The sequence below is a fragment of the Littorina saxatilis genome, linkage group LG14 (assembly GCF_037325665.1).
Source record: "Littorina saxatilis isolate snail1 linkage group LG14, US_GU_Lsax_2.0, whole genome shotgun sequence".
Taxonomy (NCBI): domain Eukaryota; kingdom Metazoa; phylum Mollusca; class Gastropoda; order Littorinimorpha; family Littorinidae; genus Littorina; species Littorina saxatilis.
In genome coordinates, this window is record NC_090258.1 from 42164502 (window position 1) to 42172613 (window position 8112).

The 8112-nt window shown below is 42.3% G+C and overlaps 1 long non-coding RNA gene across 1 annotated transcript; it reads right to left on the reverse strand.

Moving 5' to 3' along the window:
* Window positions 1–2885: 2885 nt before the first annotated feature.
* Window positions 2886–4262, reverse strand: LOC138946705 (uncharacterized). Its single transcript, XR_011449420.1, has 2 exons — window positions 3974–4262; window positions 2886–3136 (listed from the first exon to the last, which is right to left on the reverse strand). It is a non-coding gene; the product is annotated as an uncharacterized lncRNA (long non-coding RNA).
* Window positions 4263–8112: the final 3850 nt, after the last annotated feature.

An 8112-nucleotide genomic window follows, 5' to 3' on the forward strand; every position in this document is an offset into this window, starting at 1 on the left:
GGCTAGATGTTTACGGTTAACGATCTCAGAGTACAGCTGTTATGCTCCAAGGAGCTGCTGCCAGTAGGCTAGATGTTTACGGTTAACGATCTCAGAGTACAGCTGTTATGCTCTAAGGAGCTGCTGCCAGTAGATGTTTACGGTTAACGATTGTAGAGTACAGCTGTTGTGCTCTAAGGAGCTACTGCCAGTAGATGTTTACGGTTAACGATCCTGTATTTCTAGTTTCATGGCCGACATCATGAGCGGAAAGCATTTGATCATAATTATCATTCGCACACCCTCAACACAAACGTGTCACTCAGAGTTTGATCAGTTTATTTCTAGAAAAACAGTTAATACAGAGAAAAACAGTTATCCAACTGATATATACTTTTGTTGGTCACGCTTGAATCAAAATTAGCCTAACTAAAAACAAAAAAAATAAGAAAATCATAAAAAAGAGAAGAAACGAAAGAAAGAAAAAAGGCAAAAAACCCCACTTAAGCAAAAGCGACGAAGACGTAAAGAAGGACACGGTGGATGCAATCAGCTTTAAAAAGAGAGCATGTTAAAATACGGGTATATTTACAAACAAGGAAATGTCAGGTAACAGGGTCTTCAAAGGTGTGTGTGTGTGTGTTTGTTTGTGTGTGTGTATAATTGTGTGTTTGTGTGTGTGTGTTTGTATATGTGTGTGTGTGTGTGTGTATATGTGTGTGTGTGTGTGTGTATATGTGTGTGTGTGTGTGTGTGTGTGTATGTGTGTGTGTATGTGTGTGTATGGTGTATGTGTGTGTGTGTTTGTGTGTCTGTGTGTGTGTTTGTGTGTGTGTCTGTGTGTTTGTGTGTGTGTTTGTGTGTCTGTGTGTGTGTTTGTGTGTGTGTGTGTCTGTGTGTTTGTGTGTGTGTGTGTGTCTGTGTGTTTGTGTGTTTGTGTGTTTGTGTGTGTGTGTGTGTGTGTTTGTGTGTGGCGGGCAATCAGGCCAACACTGAAAAATGGTATCCAGGGGAGGCAAAACCTTGCTGCAATTCACAAGGTAATAGACAAGAGTTGATTCCCTTGTCAGGGTGTTATTTTTTAGAAAATAGCCACGTATATGCCTTTTACATTAGCGGAAGTCAAGGGGTAGACGCCTTTAGAATAACTCATCAAACAAACAGAAAACATCAGATAACAAAAAGATATAAGCACTCTGAGAGGTCACTTTTAGATAGTTCAAAAACGAAACAGAAACATGAGATAACACTGAACTGAAGTTAAGCGCTGCGAGTAGTCACTTTTAGATAGTATGCCTACATAAAACGAATTAGAACATATCAGATAACAAAGACAAAGTGGGATAAGCACTCTGATTAGACACTGTAAGATAGTTCTCGAGGTCATCATGCCTAGAATTTATGCAAAGCTCTAGCTTCAAAACTTTAAAAAAAAATTTAAAAAAAAATTGTGTTTACCCGAACTCCACTTCGCTATGACTGTGACATTTGACAAAGGTCAACAAAACTCGGACGTGTCTGAAAATCATCAAAGCACAGCAGTGTGTGAAATTTCAAAGAGAAATATTCCACAGCACTGTCTTGTGAAAACCTCAATATGAATTTCCAAAGACAAATCTTCAAACAGCATCCGAGAAAAACTCAACGTGAAGATTATCGTCCACCCATAGCCTTCTGCACGGTCATTTCATCTCCACAGCTAAGTTGAGTCAATCAACGACAGAAACAAATCACCCATAGCCTTCTGCACGGTCATTTCATCTCCACAGCTAAGTTGAGTCAATAAACGACAGAAACAAATCACCCATAGCCTTCTACACGGTCATTTCATCTCCACAGCTAAGTTGAGTCAATAAACGACAGAAACAAATCACCCATAGCCTTCTGCACGGTCATTTCATCTCCACAGCTAAGTTGAGTCAATAAACGACAGAAACAAATCACCCATAGCCTTCTGCACGGTCATTTCTGAGACTCTCCATAGCTAAGTTGAGTCAATCAACGACAGAAACAAATCCGCACAAAACCACGTGCAGATAAACATATGTAAAACACATAAAACACATACATACAGCAAGCAGACAAAATCAAACAGTCGATATCTACATCCTGTCATTGTACACTGACTTCATGCTGTTCCATCTTCAACGATATCAAAAAACAAGAAAAATATGAAGTTTACAGTAAGAAGTGTGGGATATAAACACTTTTTTTCAGGAGGATAAACATGCAAATAAGTGATAATGGTAATAAAAAAGCACCCACACAACAAAGTAGTTTAGTTCTCAAAATAAAGCCTGTCCCATTTCGAATAAACAACAGTCACTCACACTTCTCAATCTCATTTGAACACGCTTGATTATTTAAAGTATTGTTGTAACTTTTTCTTCAGTTTTGAAAGAAAACTATAATACTTGAAATATACAATGTTACATGTAGGTATTTTATATTTCACCCAAATATCACCAAATCCTTCGACATTACAACTTTTTTTGCAGATCGTAAAGTGCGTAACTGTTCAACCCTGCACAGCGGTAACACCTGCTCTCATGTTTATCAAAATGAAACTTCATGTACAGCAGAGTTTCTTCTATTTAACATAACGTTAACATCGATGATTCAGTTAATTCATGTTTGACTTAACAAACACACACACACACACACACACACACACACACACACACACACACACACACACACACACACACACACACACACACACGCACGCACGCACGTACGTACGCACACACGCATACATACATGCACGCACGCACGTACACACACACACACGCACGCACGCACGCACCCACGTACACACAAACACACACATACACTAACACACACACACACACGCACACAAACACACACACACACACAAACAAACACACACACACACAGAGGCTTGAATGAAACCTTCTATTATCAGTTGTGTCATACTGAAACAATCTTGTCCGAGAAACAGTTGAGGCATAAAAACATTTTTATGAATGTCTCTTTCTCATGTTTAGACCAGTATTTTCCAATCACAATGTTACAATCATTAATAATTATTACACACTGTCTATTCATCTGATGAGTTAACTACTCCACTCAGCAATGGGATCCTGTGTTGAGTTAGCGCCCCCTAGGACAGGTCTCTGACGGGAAGGCAGGTAATCTGTAAAGACAGAAAAATGCTTCAAAAACATAGACCCATATGAGTTTTTCAGCTGCATTCCTTCTTTTTCACATGGTGATTTTTGTTCTTAAAGGTCAGCAGAAGCAGGAGTAACAGAACCACCACCACCACCAAGAAGAATGGCAATAACCTCATTACCACTTAGAAAAAACAAAAAAATATCATCACCATCACCACCATCAACATAACAATACAGGTATCTGCACAACGAAAAAGAAAACGAAGAAGAAAAAGAAAAAGAAGAAGAAAATAAAAAGGCACCCATGACACACACATTGTTTCCTTCGAAAGAAGATTTAAAACGAGCTGTACTATATGTAGGGCGTTAGGTAAGCCTGGTTCCGCGTCGATGAGAAGTGTAACGTGGTATGGGCCGCTTTGAAAGCGAGCAGACTTGTAGGTTCCCCGATAGCACATAGGCTATTCTCACGCACAGCGCCATCGTGACCTAACGCTGTTCTTCCACTTACAATGAGATCTATACAAGAGAAGATGACCGACTGTGCTATCGGGGATCCATCAGTATACCTTCCTCTTAGAAGGATTTAAACAAGCGGAATGTCACACATGGCACGGTATAGGCCCAACCACAGAGCAAGACAACAACAGCAACAACTGCAACATCAACAACAACAAACGACGACGACAACAACAACACACCGTAATCACCCCTACCACAACCACAACATTATTACCAGCACCGGAAATAACAACAACATTGTCAGCAACAGTGGCAGAAACAGGAACAGTTCCAAACACATCCACCACAACATATCACCAGAACACGTCAAGACGGAGTCACTGCCTGACACTCACCTCTGGGTAAGCACGATCCAACTCCCACAGTGCCCAGCATGGGTCAGGCAGTGGCCGACAGGGGACAACTCCCTGGTCAGCACCGTTCACGTGGAGATGGAGACTTCTGCTGGGGTCAAGACTCACCCCCACACGGCTGTCTACCGGTAAGTCACCCAGGGCCTTTCCTACTTTAGAGTCTCTCTGAAACCACACAGATCTGGATGACTGCTGAGTTACTGGGGTTGTGTTGTCACTGTACTTTGTCAGTGGATACTGCTCGCACGTACACATACATACACACACGCAAACAGGAACACACACGTAATGTCACACACACACATTGTCTCTCTCTCACACCTACACACACACACACACACATACACACACACACATACACCCACACACACACACACGTACTGTCACACACACACACACTCACACACACACCCCCACACACACACGCACACACACACAGACACACACTCACACACACACACACACACACGCACACACACACAGACACACACGTACTGTCACACACACACACACCCACACACACACCCACACACACACCCACACACACACACACAAGTAGTGTCACACACACATACTGTCATACACACACACCCAAACACACACACACACACACACACACACACACACAAAGAAGCAGTATCACACACACACACACACACACACTCACACATAAACAAACACACGTACTGTCATGCACACACACACACACACACACACACACACACACACACACACACAGACACACACACACACACGTGCTGTCATACATACACACACACACACACACACACACACACATATTGTCATACACATACACATACACACACACACAGACAGACAGACACACAGACACAGACACACACACAGACAAACACACACAGACACACACACACACAGATACACACACACACAAGCGATCGCCAGCAGGAATGACAATGAACGTAACTCACCTTATCACCATGGTCAAAGAAGTAAGCACGGCAGACAGCCACTGCACTCTCCCAGCCCGTACAAGCTGTGCGTGGCACTGTCAGTCTGTCTGGTGATGACGTCACCACTCCCACACCTAGTGACCACAATCCTCTGCATCTTTTCGTTATGTGGACCTATGTAAAAGGGCAGACAACTGAACGATGAAGCTACCTGAATACATACATACCACGAAGAAAGAAAGAAGGAAAGAAAGAAAGAAAGATGGAAAGAAAGAAAGAAGGAAGGAAAGAGGGCAGAATAGAAAGAAATAAAGAAGGAAAGAAAGAAAGAAAGAAAGAATCAAAGATGGAAAGAAACAAAGAAGGAAAGAACGGAAAAGAAAAAGACTGGAAAAATAGAAAGAATGAGAGACAGAAAGAAAAACAAAACGACAGAAAGAAAGAAAGAAAAGAAGAGAGAGCTTCATTCCGCCCTCGCAAGCCGTTAGGACTTTAACATCAACAAGGATCAATCTCGTGAGTATGAAAAAAGTGTCCAACCAGGAGAATAGAATCGTGTGTGTGTTTGTGTGTGTGTGTGTGTGTGTGTGTGTGTGTGTGTGTGTGTGTGTGTGTGTGTGTGTGTGTGTGTGATTGTGTGTGTGTATGTGTGTGTGTATGTGTGTAGTGGTATGTGTGTGTGTATGTGTGTGTGTGTATGTGTGTGTGTGTGTGTGTGTGTGTAGTGGTATGTGTATGTGTGTGTGTGTGTGTGTGTGTGTGTGTGTGTGTGTGTGTGTGTGTGTGTGTGTGTGCGTGCGTTCGCGCGTGTGTGTGTGTGTGCAATTCCCAGAAAACTACCCAATATCTTCACAGAGCCGCAGCTCAATGACTTGGTGGCAGATGAACAATATTTCCGCCTGAAGCTCTGCCCGGTTTCTGGAACCAGTGTGGAGAGTATTCAGAGCTGATTTTGAGTCGGAGAGAATGACGACTATTGTTGGGGGTTGAGGGAGGTCATTAATATAGTGAGATGCTCACACGATACGAAATGGACACATCCTTGTTGAGTTTATTGTTGTTATTGTTGTTATTTTGATGGCAGTTGTGACAAAAGCCCAGCCTGTTTCGCCATCGTTTCGTTTCAAACCGACGGTTTATATGATTGTGTAGGTGATCTCTGTAACTGCTTGAAATGATTTCTCTTACTAGTGACGAGAAAGGTACAGAGTTATCTTTCATTGTAATTACCACAAACATGCGAGTACTTACCTTGTGTAAGTTGAAGCTTGTTTCGGATTTGGCCGATACATGTTACAGGAACGTTTATGTCAAGTCATAGAAGAACGCGCATGCGCAAGCTCACTCTTCAGAACATTTATAATACATACAACATGTACACTAATTAATTATTCTCCGTCAAGAGAACTAGACTATAACGTAACCCAAGGGCTGGGATTTTTATTTCCACAGGATTAGGGTGGGACTTGACATAAACGTTCCTGTTACATGTATCGGCCAAATCCGAAACAAGCTTCAACTTACACAAGGTAAGTACTCGCATGTTTGTGGTAATTTAGCCTCAACATGCCAGGACGTTTTCGTCAAGGAATGTTTAGAGATATGTGTACATATTTATCCCCACTGTAACCTTCCGAACTGTCAAGTTATATTCTTTGACGAAATCACTCACCTCAATCTTTCTTGAGAAAAAAGTCCAGTAAGACTTGACCCATGTTAACCGAGGGTGTCTTTTTGTAAAAACGGGCAAAGGTGGACTCCGACGACCATCCGGCAGCTTTCATTATGACGTCAATTGGCGTGCCCCTGGCAGCCGCTGCCGACGTACTTGCAGATCTGGTGCTGTGAGCCGTGAACAAAGAGGTATCCACACCTGCTCTACTCAGAGTGTCTCTAATCCACCGAGCCAGTGTATCTTTGGAAATAGGTCCATGAGGCTTTTGATAACTTACGAACAGTTTATCTGTGTCTCTCAAGTCCTTTGTACGACGTAAATATTCTTTGAGGGTTGCAATTACACACAGATTATGATTTTTGTCAAACGACAATAACTCAATTGGAGCTACATGTTTTCCTTTCTTTGATTGTTTCATCACTGAGTTTATATGAAACACACACTTGTAGCCTGTAAGTTTCATCACTGAGTTTATATGAAACACACACTTGTAGCCTGTAAGTTTCATCACTGAGTTTATATGAAACACACACTTGTAGCCTGTAAGTTTCATCACTGAGTTTATATGAAACACACACTTGTAGCCTGTAAGTTTCATCACTGAGTTTATATGAAACACACACTTGTAGCCTGTAAGTTTCATCACTGAGTTTATATGAAACACACACTTGTAGCCTGTAAGTTTCATTGAAGACAAAGAAAGGGAGTGAATTGTCTGACACCTTTGTCCGGATAGGATAGCAATCAATGTAGCTAACTTGCTTGATAATTCTTTTAAAGTCAATGTTCCCAATGGGATAAGATTCTCTAGATAAGAGAGAACTGTATCTACGTCCCACGTAGCAGAGTACTTAGGGAAAGATGGTCTCAATTCAAAAATCCCCTTTACAAACCGCTTAACCAATCTGTGTTCACCAAAATTGCCACAGTCTTCTATTTCAAGGTAGCCTGAAAGCGCTGATCTCGCAACACAGATACTACTATAACTTTGTCCAGCAGCAAACAATGTTCCCAGGAAATTTACTGCATTGATTACAGAAGGGTGAACCGGATCAATGCCTCTTTTACTCGCATACATTTTCCACTTTTTGATGTATACGGCGTACAGTTTAGCTGTCCCTGTTCTCCGGGATGCGCAGACCACTGAGGCTGCTTGCTGCGAAAGTCCTCTGCTTCTGAGCCTACCCCTGATACTTTGCAAATACGAATGTGCAGTGTTTTTCTGAGCCGATGCTCCATGTTTGGGTTTGCAGGCATGTGAAGTAGATTGTCCCTTGCTGACACAAGAACTGGCTTCTCTATCAACAGACTCCTTAACCGAGGGAACCCAACCCGCTATTGCCGCGGCCCGTTGTTGCCGCGGCCCGTTATTGCCGCGGCCCATTTTTGCCGCGGCCCGTTGCTGCTGCGGCCCGTTATTGCCGCAACCCGCTATTGCCGCAACTTGATACGGCGAGACATTATGACGTCACCTTATGACGTTTTATTTCAAAAAAAAATTCTTCTCTATATGA